At 42.5% G+C, this 23,011-nt stretch overlaps 1 protein-coding gene across 8 annotated transcripts in view; it reads left to right on the top strand.

Annotated features, from left to right (window-relative positions):
• The window catches only part of LOC125467601 (cadherin-18-like), a 588,086-nt gene that overhangs the window by 123,198 nt on the left and 441,877 nt on the right, over positions 1-23,011 (top strand). For all 8 annotated transcript variants that reach the window (XM_059651834.1, XM_059651792.1, XM_059651801.1 and 5 more), the window contains one exon: positions 11,331-11,461. The gene's annotated coding sequence lies outside the window, so the exon portion shown is untranslated. The remainder of the gene's footprint in view (positions 1-11,330; positions 11,462-23,011) is intronic.

Below are 23,011 nucleotides of genomic sequence, written 5' to 3'. Positions count from 1 at the left end.
TTTATCAAGGCAGTTCTTTGGGGCAGTGAGATCCTTGGAATAGAGTCATAGAGTCATACAGGTCTACAACTTTGACACAGGCCCTTTGTCCCAATTTGCCCATGCTACCCAATTTATGAAGGCGCTCATCCTCCTTGAATAGATATATTTCTCCTGAGTTCCTTGTTATATTTATTATTGCCTGACTAATATATGCAGTTCTTAGTTCCAGTAGTGCCCATGAATCTTATTGTATGCATCCAATTAAAACACTTTAAAGTTTTTGGAAGATTTTGATCAAGTCCACTCCCTACCTTTCCCTCCCTACGATTAGGTTGGTCAGACAGTCACTTTGCAATGCACAGTGATACCAGCGGTGTACATTCAGTTTCCATACTGACTGAGGTTACTGTGAAGGACACTCCTTCTCAATCACTATCCGCACCTGAAGCATGCTGACCTCAGTTTAAATCACCAGTGGACATCTCTGCTCTCTCTTAGAGACCCATACGGTCCTCTGGGACTGTGGCGAGTTTACTCTTACTGCTTTAAAGAAAGTAAGGTTACTTATAACTGGCTGTTCCATTTCAGAATCTGTGCTCACCAATCTTTCCATTCTTTTTACTTTCTACATGTTTTTTTGATCACAGTTGGAGGAAGGATTACAATAACTATTGCGGTAGTGATCAGGGATGTGTAGATTAAGTGGGTTATCATAGAATCATAGAATCCCTACAGTGTGGAAACAGGCCCTTTGGCCCAACAAGTCCACACTGACCCTCAGAGCATCTGACCCAGACCCATCTTCCTATAACCCACCAAATCTATACATCCCTGCACACTAAAGGCAATTTAGCAGTTCTGAGGAAGGGTCACTGCGCTGGAAATGTTAACTCTATTTTTTCCTTCACAGATGCTGTCAGACCTGCTGAGCTTTTCCAGTAACTTTTTTTCGTGGCAATTTAGCATGGCCAATCCACCTAGCCTGCACATCTTTCTACTGTGGGAGGAAACCAGAGCACCCGGAGGAAACCCACACAGACACAGGGAGAATGTGCAAACTCCACACAGACAGTTTCCCAGAGGATGGATCTGGGTGGTATGCTCTGAGGGTCTGTGTGCACTTGTTGGGCCAAAGGGCCTATGTGCACACTGTAGGGATTCTATGATTCTATGATTTCAACCCCTTCTATAACTGGTAGATCTTTGGGCTTGTTCTAGCTCCCTTTGTAACTATAGGAATCACATTGCTGTCTGCCAGTCCTCTATCAATATTCCTTTTGTAGGTGAATTTCAGTATATATGTTAGACTGTTGTCTGTTTGCTACCTTCTTCAGCCCCTACTATAAAAAAAAGAATCATTCAGCAATTAGAAGAAAGCTGTGCATTCTATAAATAGTACTTCTGTCAATGTATTACTGGGATTTTCATTGAAGCATTCTTCTCGTTAATTTCTTGTAAAGTAATGGTTCCATTTTATGTGTAAAAATCAGGCATTTGTTATAGCATTTTATTTTTCAAATTTATTTTTGATTTATACACTCCACATTTCCCCAAAGTTATTCAGCAATACTGCCCGTCACAATCTGTTTAGTTCTTGAATCTCAGAACTTGGAAATGCCTGTGTGTGACTCGACTGATATTGGTAAAGATTCAGTCTAAATCTTTCACAATATGCGTCAAGAGGCTCTGATCTGGAATTGCCCGTTCCACAGGCAGTAATAACAATCAAACCTGTTTCTAAATCATCAGTTTTCATACAATTGCAGACCAAGTGGCCATTCAGCCTCTTATTGCCTGTGTTTGCCCTTTGAAACATAGAAAATAGAATCAGGAAGAGACCATTCAGCCCTTCGAGCCTGTTCCACCATTCATCACAATCGTGGCTGATCATCCAACTCAATAGCCTAATCCTGCTTTCGCCCCATAACCTATGATCCCCGTTTGCCCCAAGTGCTACATCTAGTCGCCTCTTGAATACATTCAATGTTTCGGCATCAACTGCATCTTTTGGGTAATGAATCCTACAGGCTCACTATTCTTCTGGTAAAGAAATGTCTCCTCATCTCTGTCCTAAATAGCCTACCCCGAATGCTCAGGCTGCGACCCCTGGTTTTGGACGCACCCACCATTGGGAACATCCTCCTTGCAGCTACCTTGAAACTGCTTCCAAATCATTCCAGTTCCCCTGCCCTTTGATATGACATTTTATTTTCATTCAGAAGGGTACTAACATGTTAATCCTGATTTCAGCATTTAACAATTGTCCCCCAAGAATCCATGCTGTTTAGTTTAAGATCCTCCAGACCCAGATTTACTGGAGTCAAATAGACAACTGCTTGTCCTGTGAACACAGCAGAGGAGATAACAAACTTACAGCTAGTATTGTGGACCATGGGAAGCAGTTATAAACTTGAAAGAATAGTTACAAATTGAGATGTGAAGAAACTGTCACAATAAGCCAAAATGTAACAAACTCTGAGTTAGCAACACTTACAGGGTTTTGAAACCTCAGCGTGTTATTTATTTATTAAGGAGTAAATATCCATCCAAAGGTTGCCGCATTAAGGTTTTACCGTAGCTTAATCAAACTTTACCCTCATTAACTCTCATGGTTTGCCCGGCATGACTAGTGGCTTAAAGTTACTAGCCAGTTCACAAGTTACCAGCCAGTTCACAAGTTGTGCTAGTGCCTATTGCTGCTCATGGTGTATTCCACTCAAAGTAAAGGGATAATGGGTAAAGCAAAAGAATTGTGAAGTATTTTGAACTTTGTAATTTAAGTAGGGCCCGACTGGGCATCAGAACTTGCAAGAATACATCAAATTAAAATATAAAATTAGCCATACTGTTTAAATTTGGAGGCGATAGATTTGGACAATTTATTAGTTGCAGAACAATGGGATCCATTCAGTCACCTTTCTCAGTGGTAGGATCAGCTCCAGAGCGCACTCATTTTCCAAATTAGTGCCTCTTCATGCTTCTAATTGAAAAGTGGAGAAGACAGCATTTTCTGAGGTTTTGAATTCGTCAGCTAGTGCCTGCAGCTTATATACTTGTAAATGAAATGTAAATAACCAGAAGTGTTTTGATGCTTTGACTGGCCTTTCAGTTTGTTGTTTCTGCCTAATTAAGGCAATGGAACTATGGAGGACTCAGCAATGTCATATGACATTATTTAGTTTTGAGTAGAGAGCAATTACATTCTCCTGTAATACCCCTAGGTCTGGGTTTAATTACTGAGATGGCATTCTTATTAACATGCATTACTTTATCTATCAAAAAAACTACTCTTTTAGACAAGTTGAAAGTTCTTCAAAATCATTATCTGTGCATGTAATGTCTCAACAGCCGCAGGCAGTACATCCCATCAGACTCTGCGTGGATGAGCTTCACTAACTTTTGATAGCAAATTGCATTACGTCAGTAGAATGCACATTTAAGTGGTTTGACACAGCAACAAAGACAACCTGAGACTTTGTATTAATCACAAAGACAGAAGGAGAACACAGGCTGAACATCTTTGCGTTTTAATTCTGAGTGTTTTGTCATTTTGTTCCTCACCTGTGGACATACTTTACGATAAAGCTCACTGAGATAGGCAGCCAATAGGAGACAAAGGTCATTCAAGCCAATTCGCTGGCCTACACCTCATCCATACATAAAACCTACTCAAAATATCTGATTTGCTTTTTTATGAAGCTCAGGTGCCTCTACCCATATTTAATGGGAACTGATCCATCATCTTGTTGTTCACAAAGTTATGTTAGAGAAATTCATTAGCAACATGTTTCTAATGACCTGTTCTGGGGAAAGTTCACTGGACCCAAAATGTTAACTCTGATTTCTCTCCACGGATGCTACCAGACCTGCTGAGCTTTTCCAGCAATTTATTCCTGATTTCCAACACCTGCAGTAATTTCAGTTTTTATACTTCTAATGGTTTTTAACTCAAAATATTGAGCTTATTCCATGAGCTTTATTTTGACAATATGAGTTTAAGAAAGTAACTCTCAGCTCTTCAGTTATCTTTCTGACTTTAGGAAAATCAGTCGATGTCTCTTTATTTTATTTTTCACTAATTAATGTAACTTAATTTTCTTGGTCTGTGCTATTTAGGAAGACATTCAAGATCGAGATGTTTGTGAAACCTGTTTTAGGATTGAAGAATGGATCGTTCTTAGAGGAAACAGCAATAACACAGTTGGAGCTGGAGGAACACAGCAGGCTGACAGCAGGAAAGTTGAAGGGTCCCAACTCACAGCTTCCTGGCTTGCTGTGTTCCTCCAGCTCTACACTTTGTTATCTCTGACTCCAGCATCTGCAATTCTCACTGTCTCATTCTTAGTGGAATTTTCTTTACATCAAACATTGTGTTCCACTTGACTGTCAGACAGTGTTGGTATTGTACAAGGGTAAGGCACTGAAAGGTCACCCTTTTTAGGTTGTCGGTTTCATTGAGTGTTCTTTGAGAGAGATGAACAGATCCTTGTTAGGTAGGAAATATACAATTCATACAGACAGAGTGACCTTGATCTTATTGAATTGCAGAGGGTCCCATATCCAAGGAAAAATGTGCTAGTCCCAGTGGGAGTCCAGAGGAGGTTTACAAGAATGATTCTAGGGATGAAAGGCTTATCAGATGAGGAGTGGGTTGGGACCTCTGCTATTTCCTTGTCCCCATTAGCACATCTACCGCCGTATTTTGCAGTGGTCCAATGTCTACTCTTATCTCTGCCTTACCTTTCATATATCTTAAAAATACTCTCACAATCTTGTTTTATATTACTAGGTAGCTACTCTCTCATTTCATCTTCCATTCCTTACAGTTTTTTGTAAAGTTACCCTGTACGTTTTTTTAAAGGCTTCCCAATCATCTTTGTGGCATAGTATGCTTTTTCTTTTGCTTTATGCTATCCTTAACAGCCCTTATCAGCCATGGTTGCCTCATCCTCCCCTTAATATGTTTGTTCTTCTTTGGGATGAATTCCTGCTGTGCCTCCCAAATTACTCCCAGAAATGCCTGCCTTTGTTGCTCCATCATCTTTCCAGCACGACTCCCATTCCAGTCAACTCTGTCCAGCTCCTACGTCACATCTTTGTAGTTACCTTTGCTCAGTTGTAATCCTGTTATGTCTGATTCCAGCTTCTCCCTCTCAAAACATAGGGTGCATTCTATCATATGGTGGTCACTAATTTGATGGCAGCAAAGGTCTGACATGGTGAGGAGCAGACTTGGTTCACCTGGACATAAAGCTCGTATCATTACGGCCAATTCTTTATTCGGAACATAAAAACAGGAATAGGCCATTCAATCCATCGAGCCTGCCCCACTATTCAATGCAATCATGGCTGATTGAAGGCTTCAATGCATTTTACTGAAACCATCTCCATAACCTTGTATGCTATGGTTAATCAGAAAATTCTAGTCAATCTCTACCTTAGATAGTAGGAACTGCAGATGCTGGAGAATCTGAGATAACAAGGTATAGCGCTGGATGAACACAGCAGGCCAAGCAGTATCAGAGGAGCAGGAAAGCTCATGTTTCGGGTCTAGACCCTTCTTAAGAAAACATTCAGATTTTTGGCTCCACACCTTGTTATCTCACAATAACTACCTTAAACATGCATGAAGATAGAGTTTCGCAGCCTTCTGTGAAATTCAAAGTTTTACAATCATCTGAGTAAAAATATTTGGCATCATCTCAGATGTAAATGCCATCACCACCACACCCCCCGCCCTTGTTTTTAAACTGAGCCCCTCTCATTCTAGATTCTCCGACCAGGGGAACCATCTAACCTCAATCAACCCCTTCTTTCCTTTTAGAGTATTTTATATTTTTTGTTGAGATCACTTACTTCCAATGAAATAAACTAGATCTTTATTATATTGTGCTCATTGCATCTTGCAAACAGCTCAACAGCTTTCCAATATCAGTGAAATAACTCCACAGAGGCCAGTACCCTATCACCAAGGCACCCTTCATTTACACTGCTGTTACTGAGAATTGGCATGGAGAGAGTGAATGTTTGTGATATCATTGACAAGATGCACTGCAGAAATTCACTGCAAGCCTCATGACTTAGCATCTTACAAACTTATAGCCACTTCCATCTAGATGCACAAGGGCAGCTGATACATGGGAACACCACCACCCTAACTTTCCCCTCCAAGCCACTCACCATCCTGACTTGGAAATATATTGCTGTTCCTTCACTGTTGCTTGGTCAAAATCCTGGAATTCCCTCTATAAGGGCATTGTGGTTCTACATACAGCAAGTGGAAGGTAGGGTTTCAACAAGGCAGCTAATCGTGAGGCTGGATGAACACAGCACGCCAAACAGCATCTCAGGAGCACAGAAGCTGACGTTTCGGGCCTAGACCATTCATCAGAGAGGGGAATGGGGAGAGGGTTCTGGAATAAATAGGGAGAGAGGGGGAAGCGGACTGAAGATGGAGCAAAAAGAAGATAGGTGGAGAGGATAGTATAGGTGGGGAGGTAGGGAGGGGATAGGTCAGTCCAGGGAAGACGGACAGGTCAAGGAGGTAGGATGAGGTTAGTAGGTAGGAAATGGAGGTGCGGCTTGAGATGGGAGGAAGGGATGGGTGAGAGGAAGAACAGGTTAGGGAGGCAGAGACAGGCTGGGCTGATTTTGGGGTGCAGTGGGTGGAGGGGAAGAGTTGGGCTGGTTGTGTGACGCAGTGGGGGGAGCGGACGAACTGGGCTGGTTGTGGCATGCAGTGGTGGAAGGGGAGATTTTGAAGCTGGTGATGTCCACCTTGATACCATTGGGCTGCAGGGTTCCCAAGCGGAATATGAGTTGCTGTTCCTGCAACCTTCGGGTGGCATCCTTGTGCACTGCAGGAAGCCCATGATGGACATGTCATCTGAAGAATGGGAGGGGGAGTTGAAATGGTTTGCGACTGGGAGGTGCAGTTGTTTATTGCGAACCGAGTGGAGGTGTTCTGCAAAGCAGTCCCCAAGCCTCCGTTTGGTTTCCCAAATGTAGAGGAAGCCACACCGGGTACAATGGATGCAGTATACCACATTGGCAGATGTGCAGGTGAACCTCTGCTTAATATGGAAAATCATCTTGGGGCCTGGGATGGGGGTGAGGGAGGAGGTGTGGGGGCAAGTGTAGCACTTCCTGTGGTTGCAGGGAAAGGTGCCGGGTGTGGTGGGGTTGGAGGCCAGTATAGAGCGAACAAGGGAGTCACGGAGAGAGCGGTCTCTCTGGAAGGCTGACAAGGGTGAGGATGGAAAAATGTCTTGGGGGTGGGGTCGGATTGTAGATGGCGGAAGTGTCGGATGATGATGCGTTGTATCTGGAGGTTGGTGGGGTGGTGTGTGAGAACGAGGAGGATCCTCTTCGGGCGATTGTGGCGGGTGTGGGGTGTGAGGGATGTGTTGCGGGAAATGTGGGAGACACAGTCAAGGGCATTCTTGACCACTGCGGAGTGAAAGTTGCTGTCCTTGAAGAACTTGGACATCTGGGATGTGCGGGAGTGGAATGCCTCATCGTGGGAGCAGATGCGGCGGAGGTGGAGGATTTGGGAATGGGGGATGGAATTTTTGCAGGAGGGTGGGTAGGAGGAGGTGTATTCTAGGTAGCTGTGGGAGTTGATGGGCTTGAAATGGACATCAGTAACTAGCTGGTTGCCTGAGATGGAGACTGAGAGGTCCAGGAAGGTGAGGGATGTGTTGGAGATGGCCCAGGTGAACTTGAGGTTGGGGTGGAAGGTGTTGGTGAAGTGGATGAACTGTTCGAGCTCCTCTGGGGAGCAAGAGGCAGTGCCGATACCATTATCAATGTAACGGAGGAAGAGGTGGGGTTTGGGGCCTGTGTAGGTGCGGAAGAGGGACTGTTCCAGGTAACCTACAAAGAGGCAGGCATAGATGGGGCCCATGTGGGTGCCCATGGCCACCCCCTTTGTCTGTAGGTAGTGGGAGGAATCGAAAGAGAAGTTGTTGAGGGTGAGGATGAGTTCGGCTAGGCGGATGAGGGTGTCGATGGAGGGGGACTGGTCGGGCCTGCGGGACAGGAAGAAGTGGAGGGCCTTGAGGCCATCTGCATGCGGAATACAGGTGTGTAGGGACTGGACGTCCATGGTGAAAATGAGGTGTTGGGGGCCAGGGAATTGGAAGTTCTAGGGTATCTCCCCTCCCCCCACCACATCCCAAAACCAGCCCAGGCTGTCTCTGCCTCCCTAACCGGTTCTTCCTCTCACCCATCCCTTCCTCCCACCCCAAGCCGCACCTCCATCTCCTACCTACTAACCTCATCCCACCTCCTTGGCCTGTCCGTCTTCTCTGGACTGACCTGAAGGGCCTGTTCTGTGCTGTACTGTTCTATGTTCTATGTTCTATGTTCTATCCCCTCACTACCTCCCCACCTTTACTCTCCTCTCCACCTATCTTCTTTGCTCCCCATCTTCGGTCCGCCTCCCCCTCTCTCCCTATTTATTCCAGTTCCCTCTCCTCATCCCCCTCTCTGATGAAGGGTCTAGGCCCGAAACGTCAGCTTTTGTGCTCCTGAGATGCTGCTTGGCCTGCTGTGTTCATCCAGCTCCACACTTTGCTATCGTCCCAGGTATTAAGCTGCTGAACCTCCATTGCATTCTCCCAATGGCTGATATTTCCTTCCTTAGATAAGAACAACAAACCTGTTCACAATACTCCAGGTGTAGTCTCACCAAGGGTTGATGTAACTGCAGCAAGATTTCCTTACTTCTGCACTTAAGACCCTTTCTAATGAACGCTAACATGCTGTTTGCTTTCCTAATTGCTTTTGTATTGGCCTACCGACCTTATCTGACTCATGATCAAGGATGGCCAAGGTGACTTTGGATACCTGTGCTTCTCAAACTCTCACTATTTTATAAATATTGTTCCTTCCTGACATTTTTCTATGAAAGTGAATGACTTCTCACACATTCACATATATTCCATCTTTTGTTCTGGCCCATTCATTTAATCAGTTCAAATTGTGTTGAAATATACAGGAGCAGAAATTGCTAGAGAAACTCAGCAGATCTAACAGCATCTGTATAGAGAGAAACAGAGTTAACTTTTCAAATCGAGTGATCCTGCTTCAGAACACCTCTTTAAGCCTCCTTGCATCGTCTTCACAAATTATGAACCGCCCTGTATAGAATCATCAATAAAATTGGAAATACTTTAATTGGTCTCCACGTCTAAATCATTAATATGGTGAACAGACATAAACTTAGCAAAGATCATTGTGATAACCACTCTGAACAGCCTAAAGAGGATTTGTTTATTCCTATTGCCTGCTTTCTGTCTGTTAGCTAATTTACATCCTTTTATTTCTCCCTATCCTATGTGTTATAATTTTATTTACCAACTTCCTGTGTTGGAACATTTCAAAACTTTCAGAAAATCCAAATACACAAAAACTACTTCTTCTCATTTATCCATGTTATAAGTAATATACTCAAAAAAGAAACCTCAAAGGGTTTGCCAAGCACGTTTGCTTTTTCATAAATCCAAATTGACTTTGCACATTCTTATCTAGAAATGTAGTTATCACAACCTTTCTAATTGACTCTTAACATTTTCCCTTTTACTGACGTTTTCATGCCTGTAGTCCATTTATTTAGTTGATTCTATTATGTTTGTGAATGAAATAAAACTTCAAACTAATTAAATCAAGTAGTCCAATTTAATATCATTCACTCAAGGGATTGGGTATCACTGGCAGGGCAAGCATTTATTGCTCATCCCTAGTTGCCCTTGCGAATGTGGTGGTGAGGGGCCTTCTTGAACCAGTACTGTGTGTGCTGTAGGTCGACCCACAATGCCCTTAGGAATGGAGTATCAGAAATTTGGCCCAGCAACAGTGAAGGGACAGCGATATATTTCCAAGTCAGAAAGGCAAGTGGCTTGGAGGGAATCTTGCAGATGGTGGTGTTCCCATGTATCTGCTGCCCCCGTCCATCTCGATGGAAGTGGCCATGGGTTTGAAAGGTGCTGCCTGAGGATCTTTAGTGTTTTTCTGCAGTACATCTTGCGGATAGCACACACTGCTGAATGAGAAAGTTACAGATGGTTGTGAGTTTTTGAAACGTTCATCTTCAAAAGGTAGTGGAAGCTGAGTCATTGAGTATATCTAAGGCAGTGGTAAACAGATTATTGATAGGCAAGATGGTTAAACATTATCATGCATAGGCAGGAATGCAGTGTAATCAGCTCTATCATGATATTATTGAATGGTACAGCAGGCTTCAGGGGCTGAATGGCCCCCTCTCATTCTTTATTCCAATGTTTGCATGTACTGTGTTTGTGCTGAGCTGCTTTAAAGCAGTATTCCCTGAGTGAAAGTCCTTTTCATATCCTGGTGGTTTTGGTTCATTTGATTAGTTGACGCTGTTATGTATGGAAAACAGTGATGTATTTGTATGTAATGTGTAAAGAGTTAAATGAAATATTCCCAAATAACCACGGCAGGCTGTTTAGATGATAATGTGCATACTAATCAGGTAAACTAATTATTCAATACTCTTTAAAATAGCAACTTGAATCATCAGATTTAACATTGATGACGCATCAAGAAATTTGACAACTCAACTTAGCTTCTTATTGTCAGCATTTATTGATTGAGTTATGTTACCTACATCAATATATTGCCTACATTAATTTCATTAGATAATGCAATTGAAATTATTGAATTGAATATTGAAAAAAAATAACAAATATAGATGTCCTTCAATATTTGCAAGAAACTTATGCTTCTGTTTTATGATTACTTGAAAACTGTTTATGTAAGACTTTGAATATTTGACATAAACTGAACGTAAAAGAATTTTACATAAGGTCCACATACGAAAGACATATATTTAGGAGTATTTACTTTCTGGATTGTTTGTCACTTTGCTGCGGTTTTGAGTCAACATTTGCTCATTTCCTACGTTAGAAAGCACATCGTTCTGCTTCATTGAGAAAATGAAAAAGAGGCAGGGAGCTCAACACTGTGAAAATTCATCAAATACAGAGTATCTGAACCTACTCATCATTTTGCACTTTTAATTACTCTTATTAGAATTTGCAAGATGACTTCCCAAGAGAGATCAAAATCTTTTCTCTGTAATTTTAAAATATTTGACACATTTGTGATCATTCAAACTGAAACTTTGTAAGTTAATAAAATGTGTTGTTATTGCACACAACTTACTACAAACAGAATGCCTGAGTAGTAAATTATATCATAACAAACTTACTCAATTCGAGATGTTGCCTCACTGTTTGGCCTGCAATATTGTCCTGTCTGTCTGTGCCTTTCTGTTCACTGTGGTACCATGACCTCTAACAAAGATCTGTTTTTCTTTGCAGGAGCAGTAGATTTTAAAACATTTAACAATAGAGAATCATGTGAAAGCATCATCCTAACCCAGACAAGTTGCCCAACCTGCATATGGATGCCAATCCTTCGCTGTGTAAAATGTAGTTGAGTTACCTTTGAGGTAGGTGTTGCATGCTGTCCTTAATTCTAATTTTAAACTCTGTGTATAATCCCTTACAATTCTGCAACTTTCCTTTGAAAAATGTTAACAACTTGTACTTTTTTGATAAGGTCCAAGTATGCTTACAATATCAGATCCAAACTCCATTTAATGTCAGAACAATAAATTTTAAATAAAAAATCCTGACAGCTTCCAACTTTTCACTGTTTGTCTTTATATTGTGACACAATTCTGTACATGACTTTTGCCTTGATTCCAAATTGTGAAATGATCCCTGTTTCATTAGACTGTACAGTTTGAAAGTATCGCTGCACAAGTGAACATGAGAAATATGAGTAGACCATGCGGCCTCTTGAAAAATAGTTAAAGATGGAGTCTGTTGATCAATGAATTGGCAATGAGAGCCTTAAATTCGTACAGGTGCGATACAGAGCTACATGAGAAGAAATTGTTATGTGTAAAGCCGAATCAGGAATTAATTCATGTGAAGGCATCCTGTGGTGTGTCCACATGAGACCAATGTTGCTGCCATTGCTAGACCTTGAGAAGGAGAAATTACAGGTAATTATAGAGGAATTGTGAGACCTAGGAAACGTGCATATGAGATAACTGTACAACCATAGAAATGGTACAACACAGAAACAAGCCATTTGTTTATCTTGTCCATGCTAACCAAAAGGCTTCCTGATACCCTTTCCAATCCAGGTTTTATGACCTGTCACAATGCAATTTGAACCCATGACCCCAGAGCTTTAGTCTGCTATCCCAGATTACTGCATCAATAATATTAGCATTTCACCAGCACATCCCTGCCTCCCCACCACGACACCTGAGAAAGAATTAAAGTGACACCCAGCATTGTTTGTCAGGGTTCTGTTCCAGTACAAATACAGTCCTAAAACAATTATGTGCAATTAAAAACTAAATAGAAGATTGGAAGATATGAAGAGGTGGAATTTGGCTTGAGCTTATTCAAAACTATACAGGACATTAGATGTATTTTTTGTGCTCTTAAGATCTTAAGTCTTTGAAGATATTCATCAATTTTATAGAAAAATCATAGAATAAGCAGAATGGAAATTCAGTCTTATTTTGCACTGTAATAATGCAGTATGAGTTTCAGGGGAAACAGTCACCTGTTGTTAATGTCACTGGTGCTAGTATTCGAGAATCCCAACCTCTGTCCCACCTCGATGGGAGTATCACACCGAAATTCGCACTATACCCAGAGTTGGCATAAAAGCTAAAAAATGTTATCAAGGTTCACAAACTGCCCACCTAATCTACCAGGTAGACTCGGGCTAACAAAAAACATGGATCAGGTTTCTGTACTTAAAAGGACTACTTTTTACAACAAATAAATGGATTTGAACCACAGGTAAACAATTATGAACTGTAGACACTTAATTCTGTAGTTAAAATGCTGACCATCCCTACGTTCAGACAGATTCAGATAGATAAACTAAAGCATTGATGTTTTGGGTGGAAGGAAGTAGAGCTGGGAAGCATTTCAACGATTCCAGTCCACAGGGTTCACAGAGATAATCCTTTGCTCTTGAGGACTTGCAGCTTTTCAATTTCTCTTCTCCGGGTCCCTTTCACTTCTTTGCAGGAGACACAGGACAATTCGTCCACAAATTTCAAAATCTATTAACTCCTGAATAAAGACCAGAACTTACATCAACTCCTTTCCCCAGGTGGGGGGATTCTAAAACTAGAGGTTATAGGTTGAAGGTGAGATGGGAATGATTTAAAAAGGACATGAGAGATAACTTTTTACACAAAGGGTTGTGCGTGGATAGAATGACCTGCCACAGGAAGTGGTGGAGGCTGGTACAATGACAACATTTAAAAGATATCTGGATGAATAAGAAGGGCTTAGAGGGATATCAGCCAAATGCTGCCAAATGCGACAAGGTCAGATTGGGATATCTGGTCGATGTGCATTAGTTGGGCCGAAGGATCAATTTCTGTGCCATTTGACTTTATGGCTCTATAATTGGTAGGAGAAATTAAACTGGCTTTCTTGAGACTTGAGACATTTTAATGCAAAGAAAGATACTCCATCTGACCCCTGCAGCAGTCCAAAAGCCTCTGATAGTATTGCTCGCACCCTCAAGCTGCCGACTTAGCCAAGTGACAATCGGCTGTTACCTTTGTTATCCACAACTCATCACTCCTGCACCAACCAATCAGCAACTTGTCACTGGCCGAATCATACTTAATTCACACTCCCTTGTTCTGATCTGTCTGCACTGTCTTTCTCCCTGCTTGAGAACAAAGCAGCAGCATAAACACAGCTCACAATAAGCTTCAATAACTTGTTTTTCAAATATTCAGCAATCCATCTACAGCCCTTAGTTTTCAAAACAGTCCTATCCACAATGAAAAATACAGAAAAATAAAAAGATACTGTCTTTATAAGGCTAACACTTTATGGACAATCATGCAAATCTCACTGTGGTTGCTAGTGATATTTGAATTCAATTAATTAATATGGAATCTAAAGTTAACCACAATCAGGGTGACTATGAAATTCTAAAAGATTGCTGTAAAAGCCCATTTTTCTCACTGCTGCCCCTTAGAGCAGGAAATCTGCCATTCTGACTCCATATGGCTAACACGTGATTGATTCTTAACTGCCCTCAAAAGTAACATGGTGTCTGAAGACCAACAATGATGGTAATCTCTCACAAAGACGAAGGGAAATGAACACATTGGGCAAAGGATGAACAAAAATGAACAGATTGGAGACGAGTTTTGAATGAGGGTGATTCCTTGCCTGCCACTGAGTAACATGATGAGAGTCTGAAGCTGTTTCCCACTCTGTGCTGCTTTAATCAGAGCAAATCCAAACTTACTTCTCACTGGGACAAAATACCACCTACAACCAGTTGGTTAGTCTGACTGTTGGAATGAGGGAGTTTTGCTGAAAAGCCACAGGAGCCAACACTTGATGGAAATGTAGTGCTGACCCTGGACAGCGGATTTTGTTTTTGTTCACTCATGGGATGTGGATGTCGCTGGCTGGGTCAACATTTCTTGCCCATCCCTAGTTGCCCTTGAGAAGTTGTTGGTGAAGAAGTTGCCTTCTTGAACTGCTGTAGTCCACCTTCTGTGGGTTGACCCACAATATTCTGAGGGAGGGAATTCCAAGATTTTGACGCAGTGACAGGGGAGGAACAGCGATATATTTCCAACATGGTAAGTGGCTTGGAGTAAAACTTGCAGGTGATGGTGTTCCCATGTATCTACTGCCCTTGTCCTTCTAGGTGGAAGTGGTAGTGTGTTTGGAAGGTGCTGTCTGAGGGACTTTGGTGATTTTTTTGCAATGCATCATGTCAATGACACACACTGCTGCTACTGATCATATTAGGGAGCGGATGCCTCTGGATATAGTGACAATCAGGTGGGCTGCTTTGTTCTGGATGGGGTGGGGTGTCCGATCAGGAAAAGGTGTCAGTCACTGGCAGATGACCCTCCTTCACACCAGAGGAGGACAACACACTAGTCATCCCTCCTCCTACCAGCCTCAAAATTGCAGCCAAACATGGAGCAGCCAATCAGTGAACAATAATTGACCACTTACCAGGGCATTGTTGAAATTAGGGTATATGCACCAACCCTGACCTCTTGCAGACCCCCTGTAAAGTTCCAACAGGCCAGGAGCAAATGGTTCAGAGGTGGAATGGAGGTGGAAAGGGAGCCAGGAAATTTGCCCCATGCCTCTGAACTCACAGTAAATTTATTTTTGGAAGTGTTTGTAATTTTATTACATTCAGAAAACTTTTTCTGTTTATTCTACTCTTCATGGCAAATAGTAGAAGGCTTTAGTTTCAAATAAAAGTTGGATGATTGCAAAGTATTGCTGTTCTGAGTTGTTTTAGGAGAGTGGTAATAATGGTGAAATAATTCCCTTCCACCTAATATATGCTCCCTCAACCTAACCCGAACTCCATCGCTCACAGTTTAATGTTCACAGGAGTAATAGCAAGACGTAAAACCTCAAATTCAACTTTATACATTGACTGTTTGGTGTCAGTCTACATTTAATGGTTTATATCTCAAGGGACTTGGTAAAGTAAAGGTTGGAATGGGAATTGTGCTTCAGTGTAAGCACATTCTCCTCACCTAACTAGAAATCTAAGAAATATAGAAGAGAACAAACCTAGCTCATCAAGGTCAATTTCTCCCATCCTGCGAACTGTATCAAGCAATGATAATAGGGTTAGTGATAAGTCAGAGTGATCAATCTCTAACAATGAGTGTAGAGCAGACTCAGGCTGGAGGGATGGAACGTAATATCCTCACCCTCTGACATTGGTGGTTTTGGAGGGAGTGCGGTGCAGGCATTTAATTCGGCAGAAGTGTGTTGCGGGAACTTCACCATATTCCAGATGCTTCCTGATTAGGCCTGTAATGGCAACAATTATGAATGGCCTTCCTGATTGGTCACTAATTGAGAGTCCACCAATCGGGCTTCTTTAATAATGCCAGAGGAAAGTTTGGATTTTTAGACTGTAACATTACAGTGACACTTGCAAATTAGGAGTAGGAGGCAAGCTTCAACTTTACATGGAGCAAACCTTATGCAGCTCTGAAACTATTAACAATGGGTTTCCGAGATAATGGGAACTGCACATGCTGGAGAATCCAAGATAATAAAATGTTAGGCTGGATGAACACAACAGGCCAAGCAGCATCTCAGGAGCACAAAAGCTGACGTTTCGGGCCTAGACCCTTCATCAGAGAGGGGGATGGGGTGAGGGTTCTGGAATAAATAGGGAGAGAGGGGGAGGCGGACCGAAGATGGAGAGAAAAGAAGATAGGTGGAGAGGACAGTACAGGTGGGGAGGTAGGGAGGGGATAGGTCAGTCCAGGGAAGACGGACAGGTCAAGGAGGTGGAATGAGGTTAGTAGGTAGGAGATGGGGGTGCGGCTTGGGGTGGGAGGAAGGGATGGGTGAGAGGAAGAACAGGTTAGGGAGGGGGAGACAGGTTGGACTGGTTTTGGGATGCAGTGGGTGGAGGGGAAGAACTGGGTTGGTTGTGTGGTGCAGTGGGGGGAGGGGATGAACTGGGCTGGCTTTGGGATGCGGTGGGGAAGGGGAGATTTTGAAGCTTGAGAAGTCCACATTGATACCATTAGGCTGCAGGGTTCCCAAGCGGAATATGAGTTGCTGTTCCTGCAACCTTCGGGTGGCATCATTGTGGCACTGCAGGAGGCCCATGATGGACATGTCATCTAAAGAATGGGAGGGGGAGTGGAAATGGTTTGCGACTGGGAGGTGCAGTTGTTTGTTGCAAACCGAGTGGAGGTGTTCTGCAAAGCGGTCCCCAAGCCTCCGCTTGGTTTCCCCAATGTAGAGGAAGCCACACCGGGTACAGTGGATGCAGTATACCACATTGGCAGATGTGCAGGTGAACCTCTGCTTAATGTGGAATGTCATCTTGAGGCCTGGGATAGGCGTGCGGGAAGAGGTGTAGGGGCAAGTGTAGCATTTCCTGCGGTTGCAGGGGAAGGTGCCGGGTGTGGTGGGGTTGGAGGGCAGTGTGGAGCAAACAAGGGAGTCACGGAGAGAGTGGTCCCTCCGGAAAGCAGACAGGGGTGGGGATGGAAAAATGTCTTGGGTGGTGGGGTCGGATTGTAGATGGCGGAAGTGTCGGAGGATGATGCGTTGTATCCAGAGATTGGTGGGGTGGTGTGTGAGAATGAGGGGGATCCTCTTTGGGCGGTTGTGGCGGGGGCGGGGTGTGAGGGATGTGTTGCGGGAAATGCGGGAGATGCGGTAAAGGGCATTCTCGATCACTGTAGGGGGAAAGTTGCGGTCCTTGAAGAACTTGGACATCTGGGATGTGCGGGAGTGGGTTGTCTTATTGTGGGAGCAGATGCGGCGGAGGCGGAGGAATTGGGAATAGGGGATGGAATTTTTGCAGGAGGGTGGGTGGGAGGAGGTGTATTCTAGGTCGCTGTGGGAGTCGGTGGGCTTGAACAATGGGTTTCCCACACGCATCTGTAGAAGCAAAGACAATGTTAATGAAAATATGGCTGTGGGAGGAGACAGACTAGCTCAGTCACTGATAAACAAAGACACAGCGACCTCCACGGAGAGACTGATTTTTGTTTTAGTTATCCATTCACAAGATGTAGGCTCACTGGCTAGGCCCACACTTACTGTCGAGCCCGAATTACCCGGAGACAGTTAACAATCAATCGCATTGCTGTGGGTCTGGGTGTCATGTGCAGACCAGACCAAATAAGTGCCATACCTGTACTTGTATAGTGTTGCCCAATGAAATAACTCCACAGAGGCCAGTATCCTGTCACAAAGTCACTCTTTATTTACACATGGAGAGTCCATGACATTGATCCAGCTTCCTCAGAGCCAGCTCTCAGAGAACAAAACAGAACTCCTGACACTACTGTTGTCGTCTGTCATCCAGGGCACCCTGTTTGACCCCAATCAGGGAACTCATATTCTATGAGACCCATCTGACTGATGTTGTTGCAATCACTGCACCATTCAGAGGGTTACCTGAAGCGGGAACTTGGGGAGGCAGAGTGGGATCATCTGTGGAGCTGAGAGGACACAAAATAAAGTATTCTGTGTTCAAGCTTACCCTCCATCTACCTGAATTATTACAGTGGTGTCCATGTCCTACAAATGAATGAAAAAGACACCATGATGCTTCGGGTCTTCTCTTATTCGTTGTGCATGAAAAGAGATTGAAATTTGGATGAAGACGCTAATTGAATCAGATGATCAACTCTTCTGTATGCTTTAGAGTTTGGCTTAAGTTTGATAGCTGCGGTAGAACTCCCCTTGCATCACTCCGATAGACCAACCATGGGCTGAAGCAGTTAATTAATAAGGAATAAAAACAACAAGAAAACACAAAATTATAAATTTATTATAAAGCAAAACCCATTTATTGAGATATGGAATTGGTGAACACAAAATTTGTTTTATGAAAATATTAATATGTACAATGCTGAAGAAAACAAAAACATGTATGCACATAAACACATGCACACGTCTCAGGCAAAGGGAAAAAAAATTCTCTTTGCACAATTTCACTTCAAAAAGAAACATAATCTCTTTACTATGGACGTCCAGTCCTGAGACACCTGCATTCCCCATGCAGATGGCCTAAAGACCCTTCGCTTCTTCCTGTCCCACAGGGCCAACCAGTCCCCCTCCACTCAAACCCTCATCCGCCTAGCCAAACTCGTCCTCACCCTTAACAACTTCTCTTTCAATTCCTCCCACTTCCTGCAGGAAAAGGGAGTGGCCATGGGTACCCGCATGGGCCCAAGCTTTGCCTGCCTCTTTGTAGGTTATGTGGAACAATCCCTCTTCTGAAGCTGCACTGGCCCTGTTCCCCATCTCTTCCTCTGTTACTTTGATAACTGTATTGGCACCGCCTCGTGTTCCCATGAGGGGCTCGAATAGTTCATCCACTTCACCAACACCTTCCACCCGAACCTTAAGTTCACCTGGACCATCTCTGATACCTCTCTCTCTTTCCTGGACCTCTCTGTCTCCATCTCTGGAATCCACCTGGAAATCAATATCGATTTCAAGCCCACCGACTCCCACAGCTACCTAGAATACACTTCCTCTCACCCATCTTCCTGCAAAAAGGCCATCCCCAATTCCCAATTCCTTCGCCTCCGCCACATTTGCTCCCAAGATGAGACATTCCACTCCCGGGCATCCTAGATGTTCAAGATCTTCAAGGATCACAACTTTTCCTCCACAGTGGTCGAAAATGCCCTCATCCTCCCTGGACTGACCTATCCCCTCTCTAACTCCCCATCTATGCCCACCTTCACTGGCTCCATCCCCACCTCCTTGACCTGCCTGTCTCCTCTCCACCTATCTTCTCCTTTACCCCCGTCTTCTATCTGCCTCCCCCCTCCCCTTATTTCAGAATCTCCTTCCCCTCCCACATTCCTGAAGAAGTATCTCGACCTGAAACATCAGCCTTCCTGCTTCTCTGATACTGCTTGGCCTGCTGTGTTCATCCAGCTCCACACCTTGTTATCTCAAAAATTCTTTTTGGCTATTTTGTTTATTATTGAAGGGAAAAGGATAAGATACAAAATGTTCCGATTGCACCAGTGACTAATTACATCTGGGGCCTTGACAGGCACAGCTTGCTCAGGAAGTACAATATTGAGAAGTTCAGTCACTCTTCCAGATAAACAATCAGGTTTCACACTAAATTTACCACAGAATACTTCAGAAGGAGGAGATATGAACTGGGTAACCTTCCGGAAGCAGACTTTATCTAAATGATTCCAAACAGAAACAATTCTCTGAGCCACACACTGTTCAGGCAAGATAGATATAAAGTTCAGGCAGGTAAGATCTGAAAAGTGACTCTACGTAATTATCTGAAGACGTATTATTTCCAAGAACCTTGAACATTGTTTAAAATAATGTTTGAACTTTCAAGATTCTGCTTGTGACCTTTCTTCAAACGAATTCAAATACCCAAGTAGAATCTGAAAGATTTATATTTGTGCAATTCTTTAAAGCTCAAGTCCTCAAAGAAATATCAAAGTGAAGTCGTTTATTAACAATGGAAATAATTAAATTCACTTTACAATCTTCACTGCTGATTTTGGAGTCTCTTAATGTTGTCAACATCATTACCAATAAATGCAGGCCTGGAGATGAGGTGACTGTCACTGGGAAATATCTTTAATTAATCAAGTCTGCCTTTAAAAAAAGGATACTCATCAAGCACTGAGTATAACTCATTTCTGTCAAGGCAATATAATTCACTGATTTCATCAACACTTTTGAGATATGCATCTGGTAACCGAAATTTCACAAGAGGCTATAAAGCTTCCTCCAATCCTGTCAGAATTCTGATCAGTTGATTTGGTGGAGTTGCGGCTGTAGATAGAATTGGGAAACTACCAAAATCTTGCTGTGATTATGAAATACAAGATTGTCAATAATTATTAATTTGTCCGTACGCACGAGCAACAGATTGGTACAAGTCATTAACAATGAATGTTTGCCAACCATGATTTTTTTTTCGGAAGTGACTCTTTCAAAATCTGAATTTTGGTCCATTGTCTACAAAAATATCATCTCACATTGAAAATCACAAAGAAACTGACTGGCTGTGAACTGAAGAGTTAGGTTCAACCAAGTTGTACCCAGCCCAGTGAAGACAAGTTTCCATTTAAGATCTTTCGAACATATTACAGGAATTACTAAAAATATTATTGTTTTATTTATTCTGTACAAGGCAATACTAAAGGAATCTGTCTCTTTAATAAATGATCCCTGTTAGTGCTTTTACGATCACTTTATCAAATTACATATTTTATTATTGCATGATGACTCATTAAAGTAACAGCTCCAGATGTTAGTATTTTATTACTTTTACAATCCTTTTGGTAGTGTGCAAACTTCAGACCCATTCTGGGCATGGTACTGTATGTCATTTTAGAATATCTTTAAGAATAATTTGAGTAGCTTTCCTTCAGACTGTGAAAAGTGTCTGTGTATTCACTGTGAGTTGGCAAGATGAGAAAGAACCTTCTTAAAAAACCTCAAGGATTTGATGAGCAAAAATTTCAGAAATTTAAATCTGGCTTTTTACCGTGTTTTTTTCTATTTTCCTTGCTCAGCGAAAACATTCTGTGATTGCCTGGGAATCATATTCCTTTAAAACTTTGCCACCTGAAATTTTATTATAAACCTGAATGTAAGTCCAATTTTTACTGAGTTGGATTGCCTGACGAGCCTGAGAGATGGGCTTGATGAGGACTGTGGGAATGGCGTGGGTGCGGGTTGGGCACTTTTTTTTAAACACATATCCCTGAGGTGGACCTTTTAACCAGTCTGCCTTGGCAGGCAGACATCCACATGGCTCTTCTGAACTTTATCCAGGGTCATCTGATCAAAATTCTGCCAGCACTTGAGAATGAAAATGCTGCTTCAGGAGCCAATCTTCCCACTGCCAACCTCCAGAAATCAAATCCATTCCATTGCTAGCTAATGTACTGGAGACATGTGCTGCAAAATTTGCTGTGCCCCCAACTAAGCTATTCCAGTCCAGCGACAACACTGACCTCTTCCCAATAATGTGGGAGACTATCCAGATTTGTCCTGTCCACAAAAAGTAGGACAAATCCAACTTGGACAGTTGCCTCTTTGGTCTCTTTTCAATCATCAATGAAGTAATGGAAAGCACCATCAACACATTAATGTCTTTGATTTAAGTTCTGCCAGGGCCATTCAAATCCAAGCCTCTCTATAATTTCATTCAAATTTAGACAAAAGAGCTGAATTCAAGAGGTGAGTTGAAATTAGTTGTCCTTCATATTATGGTAACTTTTGAGTGGCCTTGCAAAAGAATGAAAAGGAATCAGGGTTTGGGGGAGAGCTCTCCGGTGGTTGGATTCACTTTTGGAAGAAAGGAAGGGTGTTAGAATTGTTGAAGACTAAAACTTTCATTGCAAAACATTGCTGGACTTGCATAAGGGACACTGCGAACAGCATACATTGAGAATGCTGTAAAGGAAAGACTATGACATTTTCAGCTTGGTTGCTAGAGTCATTAACTACAATGACAGACTCTTGCTATCACTTTACAATAAGTTGGTGAGCTCTCAGCTAAACCACTGTGTACAGTTAAGTTGGGGATAATGGGAATGGGGAGTTTTATTGGTGTTATATCAAAATATGACAGAATTTGATTGAGCAGTTAGGAAAAAGATATCTTCTCATATGCCTGTACAATTAGTCAAAGTTACTAACAGGGTAGTTAGAATTTCCCTCGACTTGAGGGTGGTACCAGAAGTCTTGAAAATTACAAATATTGTAAAAAGCCCAGGAATTACAGAAGAGCCAGTTTCACTTCAGTGGTGGGAAACTTTTGGAACCAATTATTTGGGATAGAATTAGTAATTACATAGAAAAAAGTAGGTTGATTCAGAAGACACAGCTGGATTTCTGAAGGGGAAATCAGGTTTGACTGACTTGAGGGAGTTTTTTTGAAGAGGTAACAGAAGGGCTTTAAGAAAAAGCTTTATCACACAGGAAGCTGTTAGAATAAGGAGTGCAGCCTGGAAATGTGGTGGAGGCAGGTTCATTAGGACATTCAAGAGGTGCGTTGGATGATTATTTGGATGAAAATAAAATATAAGATTATTGGGAGGAAGCCGGAAAGTTGAATGCCTTCAAGGCAGAGATCGATAAATTATTGATCTCAGAAGGAATCAAGGGCTATGGGGAGAGTGCAGGGATGTGGAGTTGAAATGCTCATCAGCCATGACTTAAATGGCGGAGTGGACTTGATGGGCCGAATGGCCTTACTTCCACTCCGATGTCTTATGGTCTTATGGTCTTATGGAAATTGGTATTAGGAAACACTTGTTTAATGATCTGGTAAATGCATGATGGGTAAAATAACTTCCTTCTGTTCCACAACAATTCTTTGATTCTGACAAGCGGGTTAGAAAACTGGATGGAGATGGAAGAGAAGTTTGATCGCACAAAACGTTGCTGTAATCTGGAAGGAC

This window comes from Stegostoma tigrinum, chromosome 2, assembly GCF_030684315.1.
Source record: "Stegostoma tigrinum isolate sSteTig4 chromosome 2, sSteTig4.hap1, whole genome shotgun sequence".
NCBI classification, from domain to species: Eukaryota; Metazoa; Chordata; class Chondrichthyes; order Orectolobiformes; family Stegostomatidae; genus Stegostoma; species Stegostoma tigrinum.
The sequence above is the reverse complement of the archived record's forward strand: the minus strand, read 5'-3'. Positions and strand labels throughout refer to the sequence as shown.